Here is a 22,114-nt window from a genome sequence, read left to right on the forward strand (position 1 = left end):
CTTCTACCATATGGGTCCTAGGCATTGAACACAGGCCATCAGGCTCAGTGGCCTACATTGTTACTTGTGTAATAACAACAGCAACCAGAAGGGGGGTAAAGCCAGAAGAGAGGTAATTCTATAGAATTGGGATAACATGTGTAGTACTGTGTAAGGGGCATCTGTGAGGAGCCCTTGGCATTGGCATCTTTTGCAGGAGTCAAATGATGACAGGACCTAAACTGCAGACCCATGGGTCCCAGAATTACGGTATGTAGGCTTGGGAAGATGTGTTAAAAGTTGTTTAAGGGGCTGAGGAGATGGCTTAGTGGGTAAAGTATTTGCTGGGCAAACAAGAAGACCTGAGTTTGGACGCCCAGCAATCACATAAAAACAGGATGTGTGGCAGGAGTGCTGGAGTGCAGACAGGTGGATCCTCGGGCTTCCTGGCCAGGGTTGGGAGTGTAGCTTAGTGACAGAGTGCTTGCCTAGCATGCATGAGGTACCAAGCTCAATTTCCAGTGCCATAAAAGAGAGAGAGAGAGAGAGAGAGAGAGAGAGAGAGAGAGAGAGACAGAGAGAGACAGAGAGAGAGAGAGACAGAGAGAGACAGAGAGAGAGAGAGATGTCTAGATCTATATCTGTCTATCTGACCATGTCCAGTAATAGGATGGGAAATTGTGGTTTGTGCTCTTGAAAGACAATCTGTTGTCTGTGTAAAAGAAAAGGGGATCAGAGGAGGGATGCTAATCCAGGGAGACATTAGAAAGCCAAGGCTAGAATTCAGGATGAGGTGATCTAGGCTGAGACAGGCGGTGGCATAGGATGGATCCAGGAAGAAATAGACCCCAGATGAGAATTCATGCACATGGCAACTGCCTGCCATAACATCAGACAGTCGGATCTCCTAGGAATACAAGAGGATAGAGGCTTGCCAGAGCCGCTCGCGGAGTTGACAAGTCCAAGAAGCCATTTTGCCTGTGTATCCCCAAAGCTACATGGATGGAATGAGGCTAATGAAAAGTCTCTACAGAAAATAGGTTTTCTTTCTTCACATGAAGGGAGGGTACCATTTAGCTTGAGTGGGAAACTCCCTCTGTGCAGTGAAGAAACCTTGGTATCCCCCGTGGGGGCTGCTGTCTCGGATGCTGGCTGGCTGTTGTACTTCTTGGCTAAGCCAAGTGTTGACTGGTTATGCTAGCCTCTGAAGTGTGGAGGTGGCAGAGGGTAGGCCCTGAACCAGAGCAGTGGTCTCATTCCTAGTTTAATGATGGAGGAAGTAGGCGTGAAGAGTCTGGGGTGTAAAAGGCTATCATTTTGATGTTATTGCCCAGAGAAGGAGTCGGGGTTTTGAAGTGGAACCATTAGAACACATTGGCGATTCTCTGATTTGGTTGGAGAATGTTCTTATGGGGGACTCTGTCCTCCAGCGACCCTCTTAAACCTGTGCTGGAGAGACGGTGTGCGTCATGGGGTGTGCTGGGAAAGCCGCTGGGGAGCTTGTCTTTCCAGCTGAAACTCAGATTGTGTGGTGCTCTGAGAGGCTGGGTGAGATGTTTGGATGACCACACTGACTGGAAAACAGGATAATGTGGGGGAGCAAATGAGATTTGCACAGGAAACCGCAAAGACAGAGAGGATACAGTTGGCAATGCTGAGTTCACTTTTCTCTTGGTACTTTACATATTTCTGGCTTAGAATGCAGCATTTTAAAAATCTTCTTATTTATAAATTCATAGGTTGAAATATATTGTCTAATTATGTGGGAACAACTGTATAAATCTCCCTTTCTCTCCCCTGCTCCCACACTCTCTCCTTCCTCTCTCTCTCTGCTCAAAGACTTTGGTTTTTTTTTTTTTTTTTTTTTCTGAGACAGGGTTTCTCTTTGTAGTTTTAGTGCCTGTTCTGGTCTCACTCTGTAGACCAGGCTGGCCTCGAACTCACAGAGATCCACCTGGCTCTGCCTCCCGAGTGCTGGGATTAAAGGTGTGTGCCACCGCCACCCAGCTGGTCTTGCTTTTTTACTCTCTGTTAGGCTGATGTTTCTCAACAACTTCTGATTTTGCCCCCTCCCCACCCACCCATTTGGCAATACCCAGAGACATGGTTGGTCGTTACAGCTAGGGATGGTCTATATGCGTCTTGGAAGTTAGTGGGTAGAGACCAGAGATGCTGCTCAACACTCTAGGACACACAGCATCATGTTTTTTCCCACCACAAAGAACCACGCAGCCCAACATGTCATAGTCTTAAAGGTAGAGAACTTCATGATATGTGATTATGCAAATTCTCATCAGGAGCAGGTTGAGGTTAAGGGAAGAGGAAGGGGAAGAAAACAAAGTGTTCTTTTCTGTCCCTGGGGCGTTACATCTGACATCCAGAAGGAGACCCAGCTAAGCAAGCTGCTGTCTGCCACCAGGGAGCTCTCTCAATAGCTTGATTGCTCAACTCAGTAGTTTGGAACAGGAAGTGGAGGCCCTTGTAGTGGCGAGAGGCTGGAAAGATGATTTGTGGAGGCAGACGGGTTTATATGCTGAGAAGGGCAGCTGGGTCCTACCAGAATGATCTTTTAAAGTTCTAGGGAATTTTTCAAAGGTTGTCTTGTTGAGGACATTGAGTGTGGTGCTTAGAAGATCCAATCTCTGCTCTGGCAGTGCATGATCTTCTAGAAGGCTATGGAGCTGAAGGCCCGCGCACTTTCCGGATTGTCCCGAGAAGACAGCCAACAGCATTATTTTGTTTTCAGGTTGTGTTTGTCCCCTCACCACTTCCCTTTCACATTCCTTTTTAATTACAGAAAATGTGAAACAAGTAAAGACATTGAGAACAGTGTAAATCCTATCTATATATTGTTTATCCTCAGTGACTGTCACTTTCTGGCTAATTGTGACCTCTATACCATCTCTGACTGCCCACCCCCCACTTTCCTGGTGTTGGGGATCAAACCATAGGCCTCACACATACTCTCCATTAAGCCACATCCTTAGACTATTTACTCCCCCCTTTAAACATAGACACAGAGTAAAAAGCTGCTCGTCCCCTGCTTGGGCAGTCAAGGAGATAAGTAGTTTTAGATTCTTCAGTCTCCCCAGAGGAAAACCAGTGATGGACACGCCACAGTTAGAGGAGCCACCAGAGCCTGCCTGCAATAGGCATAGCCAGGTGAATTAGGCATGGGGGTGTGGGGTGGAGCTTAGCTCTTCTTGGTGCGTGAGTACAAGCTGTCGGAGACAGTTCATTTCTTTTGAAACCCCTGGCTAGAGAAGCTTACCTGGAATGCTCTCCTGGCAGAATCCCACGTAAGGATCTAGCCACAGAGGCTTGTGTTTCTAGAGACAGCATAGATACGGTCTCCTTCCTGTTTCACTCGAGGTGTGCATGAGTGGAGAGTGCTGAGTGGTCAGGATAGCCTCGGGCTCCCATCTGATGGCTGGCTTCCCCTGGAGCAGCACCTCTCTAGAGGCTTAAGCTAGAGAGGCAGGCACGTCACAGTCTGAGAGGACCTTTGTGGCAGTCGCTCCATCCCTGCATCTGGCAGCGGAGGATGGCCTCCTTCTGCAGCCTCGGTAGCTTACCATGCACAGTGACAGCCAGCCCTGCAATTCACTTTGCAGCCACGCTTGCTTTTCCCAGCAGCGATCCCTAGCCTGCAGAGCCATTGGTTTAGGCCATCACGGCCTGGGCATGCCTTTACTTGACCCAATGTTGTGTTGTAATCTACATGTATAAATGGCTTCAAGAGTTGAGAGAGTTCTTGAATAATCATTTAATTAATGTCTATGAATTTTAATTAGCATGGGTTTCTACATACCTTGACCTCCTAGACCAAGTTCATGAGCTGTATTGGCATGGAGACCTGGGTCCCTGCAGAGCTGTGTTTCTCATTCATTCTCTGTTTACTGAATGCATTTACCCTCTCCTTATTCCGCAGAGGGTCCAGGTGGCATTAGCTTGCCATGAACACTCTGTGTAGTGTGGTTGTTAGCTTTTCATGTCTTTCTGGGGGGAAAGTGGCTCGTTGTCTGCTTAGTTTTTAGTGTCTAGTCTGTGCCAGGGTCACATGCCAACCTCATTACTTACACTGACTCTATCCTTTAGATGTCTTCTAGGAGGGAATCAGCATTCCCATTTTATAGATGGGCAAACCAAGGAGGGTTTGAGAAGGCTCAGAGGGCAGCACTGGATGCTTTGACTATAAAGCCCAGGTGATTTCCACTCAGCCCATCTCTCTGTCACAGCTCAAGTTGACGGGAGACGGACAGGTTGCTGGGGAAGATGGAGGCAAGTGCTATGAAGGGAGACTGAGAGTTATGGTTACTGAAGTAGTGAAATCTTTACACTGAGACCCCTGGGAAACATTGATTTGAGTGTGGTAAATTACCTGTGTCCTATTTTAGAGCTGACTATATAGAACAGAGGTTGCATGGGGGTATCCCTGAGTCAGGTTCTATCTGCAGGTGTGTTTTATTTAGTGGATATAGTTTTTCTTAACTACAAAATTGGATTAGTTGTTATCACATAAAATGTGAAAGTGGGAGCCTTTGGCCTTTCTCGGAGCACCAGGCCCAAAATCCTTTATAGCATCACTTAGTGGCTGCTGTCTTTGGGTGTAGGGAGGTCTCCCAAGTGGTGTTATTTTCCTTTGGGCCCTCTTCACCTATTTAGACTACATGCCAGGACTCTCAAGGTGTCTGAGGGAGGACACCCTGACAGAAGTGAGGCACTCTCTCCGCCAGGGGCAGCGATCTATTAGAGGCTTGTTTTGTACTTGAGTGGGAGTGTAGAGTGCAGAGATGGCACCTGACCTCAGCAGCACTTGATCTGAGAGAGTCCAGGAAAGTTGTATTTGTTGAGGCAGAGAGTCTATCCTGACATGAAAAGCTTTATCCCATTGCTTGCAACACCGAGAACTGAGGATACGTATAGTTTGAGGAAGAAACCCTCTTGGGTATAATTTGGTCCAGAGAACAAAAGAGAGGCTGCATAAAGAGTGACAGAGACAAGCCACGAAGTTTGTAGGAAGTACTGTGTTCGTGGTAGAGGGAAGAGGAGAGCCTTGGGGCTCTGAAGCAGCTCTTTTGGAAGTGTCCTGGGCATTCACGTGCCAGGAGGGACCTCATCCTAACACCATGGCTGGGTGGGAGAACAACTCGTTCAGTAACAGTGAAGAACACAAATAGGCAACGTGCATTTCTGACAGAGGTAGGCTGGGCTGTTTGAATCAAAGCTCCAATGAAAACATTAAAATGCTGCATGCATCATTAAAATAAAAAAATTAAAAAATTTTTTTTGAAGGGAACACCAGCAAGCCGGCAAGGTGAAAAAGAGCAGCTAGGCCGAAGCCCGTGGTAGAGTGGGAACCTAGATGTTGGGTGTGTGTGAGCACACTCATGTTACTTTTGCCCTCAGAACCATGTAGATCTGCACACAGACTTTGGTTCTGCCAGTCCTGAAGGATAATGGACTCAGGAGTTAAAGGACATGGCTTGCCTAAGGTTGAGAGACTCACTCAGATACCAGCTGCATTTGAGTGGAACTCCTGAGGACAAAGGTGAACCAGGAGCTGAAACCATGTCGCCCCATTCCCTAGGGACAGATGAGAAGATTGCCTTGATAATGAGGGGAGCAGTGGAGAGACAAGAAGGTACCTTGGGGTCACTGGGCAGCTTTTCCACAGACTTCAAGGTGGTTTTAACTTCTCCAACTGGATAGAAACCTAGATACCTGGAAGAATGAATGGTCAATGTCCTCTTAAGGAAGATAGCTTCTCTTCTTCTTCTTCTTCTTCTTCTTCTTCTTCTTCTTCTTCTTCTTCTTTTTTTTTTGAACTTTCTGGGGTTACTGAGCTATATAATCAGAAGTAATAAGACATACAAAAATCTCATATATAATGAGAGGATAAAAAGAAGTAGATCCACAGCTTCTTTATGTCTTATAAATATATAGAAAAAGAATAACTTGGACTTACGTTTTTGCCTTCAGCAAATGGGGAGCAGTTGAAAGTGGCTTGGAATCAATAAATAGGCCAAAGCATTGAAAAGAGTTCTCTGAAGAAGAAATACAAATGGCCAAGAAATACTTTTTAAAATATTTTAACATCTGTAGGCATCGGTTAAATGTAAATTAATACTACTTTGAATTTCCTTCTCACCCCAGTTAGAATGGTTGCCATCAAGCAAATGTATCAGCAAATGTTGGTGAGGATGTGGGAGAAAGGGGAACCCTTACTGTCTGTGAGAGTGTGAATCAGTGGTTCTCAAACTGTGGGTTGCAACCCCTGGGGAGGGTGTCAAATGACCTTCTCACAGGAGTCACCTAAGACCATTGGAAAACAGATATTTCTATTATGATTCATAACAGTAGCAAAATTACAGTTATAAAGTAGCAATGAAATACTTTTATGGCTGGGTGTCACCACAACATGAGGGGCTGTATTGAAGAATTGCAGCATTAGGAAGGTTGAGAACCTCTGGTGTTAATGATGTAGCCACTATGGAAACTTGTATGGAGGCTCTTTAAAAAAAATCTGAAAATAAAACTACCATATGACCCAGCTATGCCATTCTTGAAATACACACAAAGGACTCTGTGTCCTACCATAGGATGCCAACTCAGGCATGTTTATTGCTGCTCTGTTCAAAATAATAGAATTAGTGTTTTACATACATGGAGCCTACAACACAGTGGAGCGATATCTGCAACTTAAATAGTTGACAAGGTAGAAATCTATGTGCAGAGAAGACACTTTCAAGAAAGATGGGAACATTTCCCACCATGGCGCTGAAGGCAACCTTACTGAGACTCCAGACACAGATGCTAAGGGTTTTTAAAGGGGCTAAATATGTGGGCTAGTGTTGATGTAGATGAACAATGAAGTGGAAAAAAGAAATTTTATACTTTACAGCCTAAACTCTGTAGACTTGTAAATGAGTGAAACACAGCAGGGAAGGGCCTTAGGATGCAGTAGGTTCTGAGAGGACTGAATAGAAATAGGGGACACAGGTGTCACCACAGAGGGATTTCTGGTTTACCCAGGAGATGGTGACAAATAGGAAGCATTATGGACTGTTTGAAAATACTTTTTGTGTAGCATACACACGAGCACAGGGTCGCACTTCAAAACGTCATTGGAAAACTGTCAGGGACAGATTTGATGGGATGTTCAAGGAGGGTAACTTCATGGATAGGAGGAGAAAGAGGAAGAAAGCATTCCAGGTGAGGCACAAGGAGTAAGTATGGTTTGTAGGAGAGGAAGGTGTTAGGTATACAGGCAGTATGGCCAGAGTGAGAGGAGACAGATTAGTGGAATCTTTAAGGATAAACATGAAGGTCAGGAGAGACGGCTCCATGGTTAAGAGTGCATACTGCTCTTTCAGAGGACCCAAGTTTGCCTTCCAGTACCCATAGTGGAGGTGGGGCTTGCAGCTGCCTATAACTCCAGCTCCAGGGAGTCTTACACCCTCATTTAGTCTCCACAGGCATGCACTCATGTGCACAAGCCCCCACATAGTCATATACATATGCACATATTTAAAAATAAATATTTTTAGGAAGAATAAATATGAGCAGATATCTGGGAAAAAGCTGGCAAAGAACAGTAGTGGTGTGAAGATTAATGCCTGCCTAATTTTGAACACTGTATCCTCAGGTAAGGTAGCTAAACCCAGGTGGTGTTGGCTCAGGATTCTACTGGGTGTTGGTGCGTTTCTGCCCAGCAGGAACCATTGTTCTCCTGACTGAAGGACCCACCACTGTCATTTGGACCAAGGGTAAAGAACACACCACAGAAGAAACTGCATCCAGATGACATCATTTGGGTCACATCTGGTTTTTCTTTCATGTCATTTAGAAATAAAGAATCAAAAGTGATGCAAGAATAGACAAAAATATTGGGAGAACTAAGAATTCAAAGACTGATATAGACATGGGCATTCCATCTTTTTAGATGCTCCCCCAGGCTTTGCTCTGGATTTCTAACCAGCTTCTAAAATTGAGCCATCCCAAGAATTGCATCTTGGATATCTTATTCATTCCAAGTGAATGTACCCAGTCTGTGCTGTGGACTATCTCCTTAAACATGACTCCTAAATTTGTGTCTTTAATGTTCATTATTCTTCCAATATTCAGACCCATCAGTTAGGCTGCCTAGTAAGATTCCCACCGGGATGTCTAGGACGATCTGAAATGTAGCATGTTCTCTACCAAACCCCCAGTTCTAAACCTCCACTATCTGAGACCTGCTTCTTTTGGTTTCAAGATCTCAGGCTCATAAACACCACCACCATCTACCTAGCTGTTCAGGCCCCTGACCTGAGAGTCAGCCTTGAGTCTTCGCTCCCCTGTACCCCCACATTTAGACAATAGCCGGTCCTGTTTCTGACCTCTTCTCTTTACCATTCTCAGCACAACCCAAGCAGCACCAATGCTGGCTTGGACTATTGCTACAGCTCCCTAACTGACCTCTACAAGTCCTCAAACAATTGATTCTACATTTATGTTAAAGTAGTATTTAAAAACATGTATCAAGTCAAAATGAATGTGCTTGTTTTTTTTTTTTTAAACAGCAGTGTTCCCCTAACATGTAATAATCGCTTATGTAGTTTCAAGACCCCATACACTCTGACCCTGCCTGGATTCCAAGTTGTCTTCTACTCTCTTCTCTGCTTTGTACCGCCACCCCACCGCTGCCTTTGCTTTTCTTAGAATGCGGGTCTGTCTCTGCCCTGGGGACTGTGCACTTCCTCCTTCTGTCTTCTTGTGATTTATGTCACTCAAGTCTCTGATCAGATTAGACTTCCTCAAGTGGCCTTCTCCACTATTCTATGCCCAGCCTCCCTTTTCTTCTTTCACACTCTCCAGCCTGCCCTGCTTCATCCTTCACAGCACTTGGCACTGCTTTGTTGATTCTCCTTACTCAATGGAAGCTCCATGAAGCAAGAACACTGTCTTCTTTAACTCAGTACCACTGGAATATTGCTTGGATTGTAGTTTGAGCCACTGCATTTTTGAATGACTGAGATAATTATATAATTTTAGAAGAGATTTATTATCCAATGAGTGGTTCTGAAGAAAGTGGATGGACTTAGAGATGTACCCTTAATTACAAGATGAGTTTGGGGCTGACACATTTGACAATTGACAATTTAGATGAAGTATAAACTAATTTTTTTAAAAACCTATTATGCCAAAACCCAAACATGAAGAAGTAGAAAGAATGAACAGCAATATTAAAGAATTGATTTCGTTGTTAAAGATCTTCCCAGCAAACCTCAGATAGACAAATATGCAGACAGACTGCAGGTGCTCTCCCGGTGAGGTCATCAGGCATTGGGAAGACAGACTGACATCAATCTTGAGTACTCTTCCCGAGAGGCAAAGGAGAAGGAGCATTTCCCTGCCCCTTCTCTCAAACAAATGAACAAACCCCACTCCAAAATCTGGCAAGAACATTACAGTAAAAGGAAGTTGAAGGGGGTCAGTGAGATGGCTCAGTGGTTAAGAGTGCTTGCTGCTCTTACAGAGGACCTGAGTTCAGTTCTACACCGGGCATCTCACAGCTCCAGAGGGTCCCTCTTCTGTACTCTTCAGGTACCTTCACACACACACACACACACACACACACACACACACACACACACAATCTTTTTTAAGAAAAGAAAATTGAAGATCAAATTTTCATGGGCCTATATTTATAAATCTTAAAATATAACCAAATGAATTCAGCAGCATATAAGTGGCCAGTAAATCATAACCAAGGGGGTGAGTTTCAGGAATTCAGGAGAAGTTTAACACTTGAAAACAAATCAAGGTAATTTCCTCTAGTAATAGAATACAGTAGAAAAATACCATTGTCTTAGTAGATATAAAAAGATTTGATGAAATTCAATATTATTCATGATTTTGTCTGAACTAAGGAATCTTAATCTGATAATGGGTACCTAAAATAAGCATCCTGTCAATGGTGATAATTTGAAATATTGAAAATTCTTCATTCTGAGATGTCTGATAGCTCCATTTCTATTGAACATTGCAATTGAAATCTTAGTCACTATCCCAAGACCAGATAAGAAGTAAAGGTTCAGGGATTGGAAAACTCATTACAGAGGCACAAGGTGATTGTATACACAGAAAATCTAAAAGAATCTATATATAAATTATTGAAATTAATGCAAGTTTAGCGAAGTTGCTGGATTTAAGGTCAGTCCTTTGTACTTTGCCAGCCTCAGTGGCACATGCTTATAGTCCCAGCTGCTCAAGAGGCTGGAGCAGGAAGGCCACTTGAGCTTGAGATTTTAAGGCCAGTTGGGGCAGCATAGTGAGACCCTTTCTCAAAAACAAAGTAAAACAATTATAGCAAGTAACTAACTGTACAGGGGCTGCAGAGATGGCTCAGCAGTTAAGAGCACTGGCTGCTCTTCTAGAGGACCCGGGTTTGACTTTAAGCACCTGCATGGTGGCTCAACTGTAACTCTAGTTCCAGGGGACCCAGCACCCTTTTCTGGCCTGTGCAGGCACTGCATGCATGTGGTACACAAACATACATGCAGGCAAAACATTTTATTTTATGTACACATAAAATAAAAATAAATCTTTAAAAGAACCAGCTGTACAGTCACACATAATACTGACAAATATAAAATGAAATTTAAAACATACCATTTACAGGAGCCTAAAAAACTCCCATCAAATTAATGGCAACAAGTGCTGTAAAGATGGGCAAGATCTCTATGCTGAGATTTCTATTACTCTATAATGAGAGTAATATAAGAAATTTTGAGTAGACAGGTATACCATGTTCATAGATTGAGTGACAGTAAAATCTGCATACAGAGAAGGCTGAGATGAGGATGGAGAATAAGAAGAAAGCTGGGAGCACCATACTCCCAGGCACTGGGGTTGATTATAAAGTATTGTAATGAGGCCAGTGCAGTGCTCACGACTGTGTAAACACATGCCCTGCTGAAGAGCATACAGCTGGTCCTCGCCTCTCTGTTAGGATGGATCTCTCTCTAACAAAACCCAGATTAACAAGAGAAAAGGACTCAAGTTTATAGTGCATGTTATACATTTCACACAGGAGAGCCTCAATAAAGAGCGACTCAGAGTGGTGACTTGCAAACTGGCTTGCATAGGTGGCTTCATCGACAAGAACAATGTATTCATAGAGAAACAAAAGGACAGGACGGGGTTTTAGGCTTCTGAGGGCAAGTAGGGGAATCGATGAAATTTTCCCATTGTTTATTGCTTCTTTGTTTCCTTTAGTGAAAAAAAAATAATTATTTTGTGTTGAAGAGGTACATTGTGGGGTCTGGGTCTCATTTCATTTATACAAATGAAACAAAATTAGCAGAGATCTTTATGTAATCACTTAATTCATAATAAATGTAACACTGAAATGTGCTAGAGAAAGTATGCATTTAAAACAAATAATGCTAGCTTAATTTAATATTCATATGGCACATCTCCCTCAAACTATTCACAAAAATCAATTCTAATTGCATTGTAGACTTACAAACAATGGTAAAAATAAGTTTTTTTGGAAGTAAGGTTTTTTTTGTATAATTTTAGGCAAACATATCTTAAATAAGACACACGGACACATACACCCACATACACATACACTCCCAAACACAACACCCCCCACACATACACATACCTACACATAGACACACACATACACACACATATACACACATACATACAAATATACACATACATATACATATACACACACATACAGACATACACACACTGATTATAAAAGAAAACATAAGATAAAATCTCTGATCAACAAAATACACTATAAAAAGTGAAAAGACAGGACACATAGAGTAAGAGAACATATAAAGATGTTCCAAGAATCAACAAACATTAAGTAACTCAGGAGTACAGACAAATACCTTGAACAAACTTTTCATACAAGGGGTGTCCAAATGTCCAATAAATTCACTAAAAATAAAAGTTACTTTATTGTACCAGTTTTCAGATAAATGAAAATTAAATTTACTATTGTAAATATCTCTGTCTACATGCCCGCCAGATGGGTAATTAAAAAGTCAGACAATACCAAGTGTTGCCAAGAACACGGGACAGTTAGACTGTCATACTTTGTTGTCCTGATTCAATTCCTGCCAGATATCTAAAGAACCACTGAGCTGTGCTGATCTAGACCAGGGTCATCTGGGGAAGTAATGGTGGCAAAGAGAAATTAATGGAACCTGTAGGGCATGGGGCATGGTCTCTTGCTTGATCTGGATAGTGTGTGAAAGTTCATCTGTTGTATGTTTATGTTTTGTGCTCTTTCTGTAAATGCTTTTTATTTTTGACTCAACAATTTTATTTTAAAGTACAGGTTCTTCAGTTCTTAAACCAAAGTAAGTTACAGAAATATTTCACATTTAAATATAAAATGAAAGGTTTTCAATTAAATTGGTGAATATTTTGTAATATTGGAACTATGAATTAGGCTGTATACAATTAATGTTTTCTTTGAAAAGCAAAATTAAAATAAGTAATAAAACCAACCTAAATGTCAGCCTGAAAAAAATCAGTAAAATGCTCATATGTTATATACTGCCAGTTGGTTCGTCATATATTAGAAGATTGATGATACCCAGTGCTGTGGTTTATATGTGAGATGTCCATCATAGGCTGATAGGTTTGAACAATCAGTCCCTGGCTGGTGGTGCTACCTAGGGAGGAGCTTTAGGATGTGGAGCCCTGAAGAAGTGAGTTACCACTAGAGGGGGCCTGGAGGCCAACTCCCTGTCCATCCTCTGTAATCAGCTGCTCCATCCTCCTGCTGTCTTGCCTTCCTCTCCATGACAGACTGTATCCCTCAGACTGTAAGCCAAAATAAATCTTTCTGACCTTAAATTGCTTCCTGTTAAGTATTTTGTCACAGCAACAAGAAATATATTCAATACAAGTACCAAGGAATGGGGCTGATGCTATGATCAACCAATCTGGACTTTTGAATAGTATTGGGACTGTAAAAGACTTTGTGGACTTAAATATTTGAATTGGATGCATGCTGTATTATGGGATGGCTGTGGCTCTGTGGTGGTCAGGGTTAGAATGTTGGGTTTTGAATGTGAAATGTCCTCCACAGGCTCATGTGCGGATGTTTTGGAAGGCTTCAGAACCTTTATGATATGGAGCTTTGCTGGAACAAGTGATTCACTGGAGGTGGGTCTCGGGGCTACACAGCCCAGCCCTACTTCCTGTCCACTGTCTGCTTCTTGACCGCAGAGACAATGTGATCAGCTGCCTCATGCTCCTGTCTCAGTCACCATGATGGCTCACACCCCTAAAAAATAAAACCTTCTTCTCTTACGTTGTTTTGTTTTGGCAGAAGGGTATTCTAAGGCCCCATTTGTACTGCTCAGCTTTCTGTTACTATAAGGAGTACCCAAGCCTGTGAAGAGGAAAGGCTTATTGGCTCACAGTTTTGAAGGTTCTGGTCCATGATTATTTTGTTCTGTTGCTGTGGGCCTGTGGTGAGGTAGCTTATTATGATAGGAGTATGTGACAGAGCAAACTGCTCATTTCATGGCTAGGAAGCAGAGAGAAAGACAGAGGGGGTGGGGCTCATGCTCAGTGACTTCCAGGGACCTTTCACTAGACCTCACTTTCTAGTGGTCCACTGTCTTTCATTAGTGGTAGTTGGGGAACCCAGACTATAAATGCATGGATCTTTGGAAGATATTCAAGATCCAAACAATAATGTTGCTGGAAATTTCTGTTTCTATACCATTTGCCAGAGCTTGGCAACACCCTTTAGAAATTTAAATATGCATTCAGTTTGACTTAATAATCCTAAATTTCAACTAATTTTATTTCAGGAAATATTTGCACACATATCTATATACACAAACACACATGTGTTCATATATTTTCACTTATGTATATCAAGATATCCATTAAAGCATTTGTGGGGCATTGAAATAGATGATATTGTAAGTTGGACAGTGGTGTTGCATGCCTTTAATCCCAGCACTTGGGAGGCAGAGGCAGGCAAATCTCTGAGTTCCAGGCCAGCCTGGTCTACCGAACAAGTTCCAGGACAGCCAGGGCTATAAAAAGAAACCCTGTCTTGGAAAAAAAAAAAGGGTGATATTGTGTGAGATTTGTTAGATTAGGTCTATCCTGTCTAAACTGTCGCTTGTGGAAAGTTGATAGTTGATCTGTCTTAACTGATAAATTCAGAGGCTCAGGTGAACATTTATGTAGTATGATCCCAATTAAAGAATTATGTATTTTATTAGGAAAATTTGGGATACTACATACCCATAACAATTGACGATGGTGAGATTATGAAAAATTCTACTTTCTAATCTACATGTTCAATTTTTTACAGTGATATAAGTAGAAAACCAATGCAAATTAAGTGAAAACAAAACAAAATTATTTCCACAAAAATCATCTTACATAATTAAAGATTTTCATATTTTTTTGTATTAAAACTAGTAGAAACTGTACCAAAATGTCAGGCTGTCTGTGGTGGTTTCATGAGACATGTCCCCCACAGACTCAGCACTTGGGCACTTGGTCCCTGGTTGGGGGAGGTGTTGGGGAGCACAGTCTTGGGAGGTTCTGGAGGAAGTACATCACTGAGGGAGGTGTTGGGGAGCACAGTCTTGGGAGGTTCTGGAGGAAGTACATCACTGGGGGAGGTGTTGGGGGCTCATCATCCCACCTCCGTCTACCTCACCCTCTCTGCTTTGTGTTTACAGCTGGAAATGTGCCCTCTCAGCTTCCTGCTTAGGCCACCTGCCGCAATGCCTTCTCTGCCCTTATGGACTCTTTCCCTGGAACCATTAAGGCAAAATTAACTTCCATGAGTCATGTTTGGTCACGGTGTTTTATCACAGCAACAAAAAGTAACTGAAACACCAGCTATCTCTTCGGTCATTACTGATGATTTCCTTTCTTTGTTTAATTTACAGTCTCACGCCTGTCATTCACATTGCCATCACCCTGCCTCTGCCTCCCATGTTCTGGGATCACAGGTGTGTATCTCAGGCCTCATCTGACTGATATTCACCGTGTAGTCTTTAGACTTTCTAAGTTTTTTTTTTTCAATAGATAAGCATTGATTTAATCACCAGATGACGCTAACCAGGACTCTTAAATTTTGTTTGTGTTTTATCAACTCCACAATAAGGACTGAATCCCTAATGAAGGCCTGCCTTTCTCTTGCTTCTTGCCTGCCTGACTTCATCTCCTGTTCATCTGCATATACCTGCATTTCATTTTTATACAGAACACAGATACTTTTCCATTGTAAATAACTTACACAACATAGAACATATGGAGGAAAAAACCCATGGAAACCCCAATTTAAGTTTTAAATATTTACTTATTTAGAACCAAGGTATCACTATGTAGCCCTGGCTGGCCTGGAACTGGCTATGGACACCAGGCTGTCTTGGAGTTCACAGCGGTTTGCCTACCTCCTGAGTATTGGGACTGTAGGCATGTACCACCATGCCTGGCTTTACATTTTTTTAAAATTTGTTATCACTGTGTATGTATGGCGTGTGTTGAGGGGCATGCAAGAGCCACAGCATGAATGCTTAAGTCAGAGGACAATTTTGTGTAGCTTCTGGGGCTCGAACTCAGGTGGTCAGCCTTGTGCTACAAACACTTTCACTCACTCAGCCAATGGGTTTTCAGAAATCCCCCCCTCTCTCCCCCTACATCCAAATACAGGTATTTAAAAGCACAAATGGAGGCTCACCTCTGCATCTCAGCACCTTGTGTGACTTCCTGTTTGAACAGCTGTCTCACCCCAGCATGGCTAGCCCAAAGCCCCTTTGCCCTTTCTTCCAGTCTCCATGCAACAAGCAATTCAGCGTCTCTATTGGATGTTTTTCTTAGGGACTTTAGAATAGGAAGGGTTCAAAAGAGACCTACATGAAAGGGAGCACATGCAGCCATAGCCACAGAGGTGAGCTAGGGAAGATGGAGAATATAGTCAATGCAGTTTTCAAGTGTTCTCTGGGAATTTTCACTCCCGTTTCTTTTCATTGTACCTTCTCACCTCCAGGCAGCTAGGGCATTCTGAGTTCATCATCTCATTGTCCCAGGGACAAGTGACATAGCAGAATTCAGAAATCAATGCCTGGCATTAGATTCCTGGGGCCTGGCTCTTATGGGGACACCCAAGGACTCAATGCACAGACACGTTAGGATGCCTGCTGAGTAAGAGCCTGCCTCCTCGTTACCTCTTGACCTCCTCCCATGGGATGATGACGTCCTTGATAAGGAGAGAAGCTCATTGGAGGGAAGGAGGATGCACTGCTTTTTGTGACCTCTGAGGAGGCAGGCTATGCCTTGTGTCTAGACTGCTTCATGGACTGTGACTGTGAAAATCCCTGGCAGGTCTGAAAAGTCAGAGAGCAGAGCAACTAGGGCATCTGTGTTTAGGCAAAGGCCGGAAGCCATGACATTCATTACCAAGGAATGGCCTGGATTTAGACTTTGCTTTGGGTTGATGAGCCTGGAGGAGGAGTGTTCTGTTGCACAGTATTCATCTCTGTCAGGGGAAGACTGAATGACTGAGATGGTGTCTTAGGGTTTCTATTGCTATGAAGAGACACCATGACCACAGCAACTCTTATAAAGGAAAACATTTAACTGGGGCTGATTTACAGTTCAGAGGTTTAGTCCATTATCATCATGGCGAGAAGCATGGTGGCATGCAGGTAGACATAGTGATGGAGAAGGAGCTGAGCGTTCTACATCTTCATCTGCAGGCAACAGGAAGAGAACTGTCACACTGGGTGTGGCCTGAGCATATATGAGACCTTAATGCCTGCCTCCACAGTGACAACTTCCTCCATCAAGGCCACACCTACTCTAACAAGTCCACACCTCCTGATAGTGTCACTCCCTATGGGCCAAGCATTCAAATACATGGGGACAATTCCTATTCAAACTACCACAGGTAGCTAGGCATCAATAAGGCTCTGTGCCAAGCATACCTGAGTTCCAGGCCTGAGAAGTGCCCTGCTCCAAGGAAAATCCAGGTTTGGCTTCATACATCACTTTGGTGGTGGTACTAGCTGGACTTTCCTGTGATTAGCCATGAGCTCTGGGGATTTCCTCTAGAGATCCCCACAGCATAGACCCATAGAGGCAAGATCACTCTCTGCCAGCCTTGCTGCTTTGTGGGGTCTCCAGCAGCAGCAGCAGCAGCAGCAGCAGCAGCAGCAGCAGCAGCAGCAGCAGCAGCAGCATGGGCCTTTGCAGGGACACACAGGCCTGGTGGTCACAGATATGTAATTTCTTCCCATTTCTTGGCCATACTTGTACAAGTAGCATAAAGGAAAAAACAAGGCCTTTTTGGCAGGGCTGAATGGGAATCCAGCCAGGGATGCTGCTGGTTGATGCTGAATAACTAAGAGCCTCAAATTAAGACCAACAGAAAACCCTTTTCTAATGTATTGAACTTGAGACAAATGGCCTTAATTCAAGGGTTGGTTAGGTAGTTTCCAGACTTAAATTATGAATCCTAATGATTTTGAGTGAGTTTTGGAAATCACCTGGAAACACCAGCTTCATCAGTGCCTAGGGATGTTGTTAAAGTTGGTACCACTAACGCGAGCTGATGGGAATGTGAGGGCAGGATGGTATCACTGGACCTGGAGTAGAGGAAACCCCGGCTGTCCGAGGGCTTCTGCAAAGCTCAGGAGCTTTCCGGTTTACCCTGCTCAGTCGGTACTTGGCTAATCCACCATCATTTCAGACTGTGGCACCCTTGGAGCAACTCCTGGTTCTTATGTCCCTTCCCTGCCTCTTTCCTCTGTCTTCCTGCAGGAGCCTTTCCACCCATCCCCCCCACCCCTCTGTTTCCGTTCCTGGACTCTCCACCTTTGCCATTAGTCTCGCCTGCAGTATGTGCATTCTCACTCAGGCTGTCCCATTGTTAATTTTGTGGGGTGTCTTTTTCTTTGCACCTCTCGGACTGTCTCCCAGATGGGGAGAAAAAGGACTTTTCCTTTAGAGGTGTTGTTCTTTGGTGAAAGAACACTGGCTTCTCAGCAGAACCAAAACGAAGATCCTTCTCTACTGAAAACAAACACAGTCCTTTTTATCTATGGGGTTTCCTGTTTCCTTCCCTAAAAGCCACCTATCTCAGACATGGGCATCATGCCAGGGCACATGGAATCATAGCATGAACTGGACATCTTTCTGTATAGTGCTGGAAGCTGGGGGAAAGCTCTTTAATGTGTATTTCTCATCAAGGCATGCATTTCTCATGTAGTATGTGTTCTCATCTAACCTGTTACCATATGTGACTTGAGGAATATGGTGGCTGTCAATGTGAAATTCACATGACATGTAAAGATTAGCCAGCCTTGCAAACGTGACTTGTTTCTGGTTAGCTGCTTTGGGCCATCATATCAAAATGTGCCGTGTCTTGCCCTTCCTCTGCTGCTAGGGTGTCTTTCAGTGGAGAATCCATTTCCTGTAAGTGAAGGGCTGCTACTGGTAAGGGCGATTTAATGAAACTGGACAGAGTTTTGAATTTTTCTTGTTTGAGGTGTGGGGGATTGAGTCCATGGTCTTGAATGCACTAACTGAGCTCTCTGCCACTGATCCAGAGCTCCATCTCTTTTGAGATGGCTTCACTATATCCTAGTCTGGCCTTGATTTCCCCAACCTCTTTTCTTTGCCTCCTGAATGCTGGCATTAAAAGTGTGGGCCACCACATCCTAGCAAAAACAGCACAGTTTTGTTTTGTTTCATTTTTGATAACAGGGTCTCCTGTAGCCTAGGTTGGCCTCAGGTTCTTTGTGTAGCTAAAGATAATCGTAAACTTCTAATCCTCCTGCTTCTGCCTCCCAAGTGCTGGTATTACAGGCATGTAACTACACCCAGAAAGATAATGAAGTATTAATAGTATTTTCTTTCCTATTCACCTCTTAAAATTTCCCCCTGACTTTCCCTTATCCTTTGTTAACTTATTGCTGGGATTGTTATAACAGGGATAATAAAGAATAGTCAGGATTTCTTCTGAGGTTTTGCTCATTTATTTATTTTACTTCATAGTGGAAATAGCAAGATTTCACTTGTAAGAGTTTGAGTTCTAGGTCCTCTTCAAAGCCCAGGATATGGAAATCAAATCTCTGAAGCCATCGAGGTGAATGGGTTGAATTATGCCCACAAGTTCAGATGCTGAAGTCTTACTCCCCAGAATCTCAGAATGTGGCCTTATTAGGAGATAAAGATCTTTGCATGGTAGTCATGTTAAATAAAGTTCATTAGGATGAGAACTGATGTTCTTAGAAGAAATGGAATTTGGGCACAGACCTCCTCAAAGGGAAGTGCTATAAAGAAATACAGGGAGAAGTTGATTTGTATTAACAGAAATGTAATACACATTCTAGTTCAAAATGGCAGAGGGAGTGCATTCATTTGCCTTTGTAGAACTCACTGCACTAAGAGAGATGATGTAGAAACAGATTGACTCTATGGCAGCTCTGAAGACAGGAGGTAGTGCTCTGTGTGGACACTGATTAGATCTCCACAAGGTAGAGACTAGATGGGTGTGCAGGTTGTTTCCACAGTATAATATACAATAGGAAGTCAGCTAGAACTCAATAGAGAATTGTGTCGGAGGTGGAGACTTCAGAGAGGCTCCAAGCCTGCACTAGACACACACAGGATGAGGAGTTGGCCTGGAGGCAGTATGTGGGTAGTGAAGCAGAAAGGTGCCCTCGGGACAGCTTGGCTGTGAGCTCCTTCCTTTCTAAGAAATGTGAAGGGCAATTTGAATTCTAAGAAATGTTCTCTGAACTTGTGAAAGACTTGCTAAGGGGCATCCCAAGGAATGAAGTTGGGGCCAGAGAGCAATGCAATATCTGAAGACTCAGCAGATAAAAAGAATTCCTGGGGGAGAGCCAGAGGGTAAAGACGAAAGCCATCTAAGTTGGCTCAGAATCGAAAGGAAGTACATTGAAGTGCTTTTTCCTTTGATGGTGCTGGCAACTCCAAATCTGCCTCCCTGATCCCACTGGTATATACTAAAAAATGACTCTCTCATGGAGAGGAAACACACATAAACCACCTGGGGCAGCCTCAGAGCCTTCCACCAATAAATATAAATCATCAATCAAACCCGTCAGATATCTGAGGGAGACTGGTATATCAGGAAGGACAAAGGCCGACAAATGGGAAGTCACTTGAGGAGATGTGGAACAATCAAAAGCAAGCCTGAGACTTAAACACAGATAAAACAACTGGATAATGGAACATGAAGCAAGAATTATTGGAAATTAAAAATGATTGTTAGAACTTTTTAAATGCACTAAAATGTCAGAGTAACAGGAAGGACACTAATAAATTCCAGATACATAAACAAGAAGATAAAGCTTGGAAAATCTTTCAGAACCTAGCACAACAATATACTCAGAACTGGAGGGATGGCTCAACACTTAAGAGCACTGACTGCACTCCTAGAGGACCTGGGTTCGGTTCCCAGCACCCACATGGCAGCTTACAGCTGCTGTCCTTCTTTGGCCTCAGCCAGCACTGCACATGTGTGTGCACATATTTTCACACAGGCAAATCCATACACATTAAATAAAATGAAAAAACAAATTAAAAATGTGCTAAGTGTAAAAGATATGTAAAAGACAATATAGTTTGACAGGTCTACTGTTCAGATAATAGGTTATAAAGGAAGCAAAGAAACAACACAATAAACTCTGGTTGGGCTAAAGAAAGATATCATTGAAAAGCAGAAACATGAAATCTAAGTCAAACATATTCTGATGAATTTCAGTATTTTTGGAAACAAATTCTGTCAGCAAGAGAAGAATGCATTCTTTATTAGGAAATAGGAAATAGATTCACATATGAGTGCTGTCATCAACTGCAGTATATAATAATAACAATAAAATGATACTTTCAAAGATCTAAAGGGAAGGATATGAACAGTTTTATAACCAGCTGGATTAGCTAGAATTCTTTTGACTGTAAGGAGCATAAGTCTTGAAGTGGCTCGAGCAAGAAGGAACTGTGTTGTATCAAATAATATGAAATTCAGATTTGAAAATCACCAGCATTGGAAATACACTATCTTAACACTGATAACTAATTATCAAGATTCATGATTCTTGCATTGGTCTATGGTGTCATCCTCAAGTTGTTGACCTTGCCCATAGAATACCTCTCTCTGGTGACAAGATACCCACAGTAGTTCCAGGTAGTCCATTTGGAAACAACAATCTTACGATGAAGATGGGAATACTTGTTATTCAGAAGTCTTTGAAGATTTTTCTTTTGTCTTTTCTAACCAAAATTTTGGTACATGTTTATTCTTTAACCAATATGGGGTAATAGTTATAGATCAACCAATAAAAATCCATCCTCTTATGGACACATAAAGAACGAGGGAGACCTGTACAAAAAGCATCCCACTGTGAAAAGTATGGTGATGAGAACAGGTGATATTCTGGCTTCCAATAAGGCCTGCTGCACAAACCACATCAACAGTTAAACAAAGACTAAAACATTTCAAACATGCAAGGATGTTGGATACTTACTTACATGGAGCTTTTCCAGAATAGAGCAGCTACTAAATGGTATTCTTCAGCCAGACAATTACCCAGTAGAACAATGAAATGAAATCTCAGGTAGCTACTCGGGAGCAGATTTGGAAAGCAATTAGTGGCAATCAGAAGTCTCTCTTCTTCTCTCCCTCTCTTGCCCTTCCTCCACTTCCCCCTTTCCACTTCGAATGCTGGGATTACCAACACCCAGGTTAGAGAGCAGACTCCTTTATAAGAACTGCATAACCAGGAACTCTTGGCTTTATGACACAGTGCTTATACTTGCCACCACTCTACTCATCTTTTACTTCCCCGGAGTTCGGCGAAAGGTGCAAAGTTACTATGAAGGAAGCAGGAATGTGCCTTGGTGCCCATAGTTCATGGATGAGGCAGTGAGAGTTAATTCTCTCAGTCTAGATGATAGGAACATAGGTCTTTGCATCCTGTCCTGTTAGCTGTATTTTCAGTGGTATTTACCAGTTTTGAGTTTTTAGAATCCATTGAAAGACAATGCACAGGACATGTAGTTACTGAGTAGAATGTACATTTATCAACCCTGTTTGGAGTGTAGG

The 22,114-nt window shown here is 42.8% G+C and overlaps 1 protein-coding gene across 6 annotated transcripts in view; it reads left to right on the forward strand.

Annotated features, from left to right (window-relative positions):
- Hivep3 (HIVEP zinc finger 3) overlaps positions 1–22,114 on the forward strand; it is a 432,983-nt gene that overhangs the window by 2,359 nt on the left and 408,510 nt on the right. For 2 of the 6 annotated variants that reach the window (XM_042271805.2, XM_016005817.3), the window contains exon 2: positions 14,928–14,990. The exons of 1 other annotated variant lie outside the window; for it this stretch is intronic. The gene's annotated coding sequence lies outside the window, so the exon portion shown is untranslated. Of the gene's footprint in view, positions 1–1,836; positions 14,991–22,114 lie in introns of those variants that run through there. 3 more of the 6 variants (XM_042271804.2, XM_076564953.1, XM_076564952.1) reach the window with 3 other exon arrangements.

The sequence above is a fragment of the Peromyscus maniculatus genome, chromosome 2 (assembly GCF_049852395.1).
Source record: "Peromyscus maniculatus bairdii isolate BWxNUB_F1_BW_parent chromosome 2, HU_Pman_BW_mat_3.1, whole genome shotgun sequence".
Lineage (NCBI taxonomy): Eukaryota > Metazoa > Chordata > Mammalia > Rodentia > Cricetidae > Peromyscus > Peromyscus maniculatus.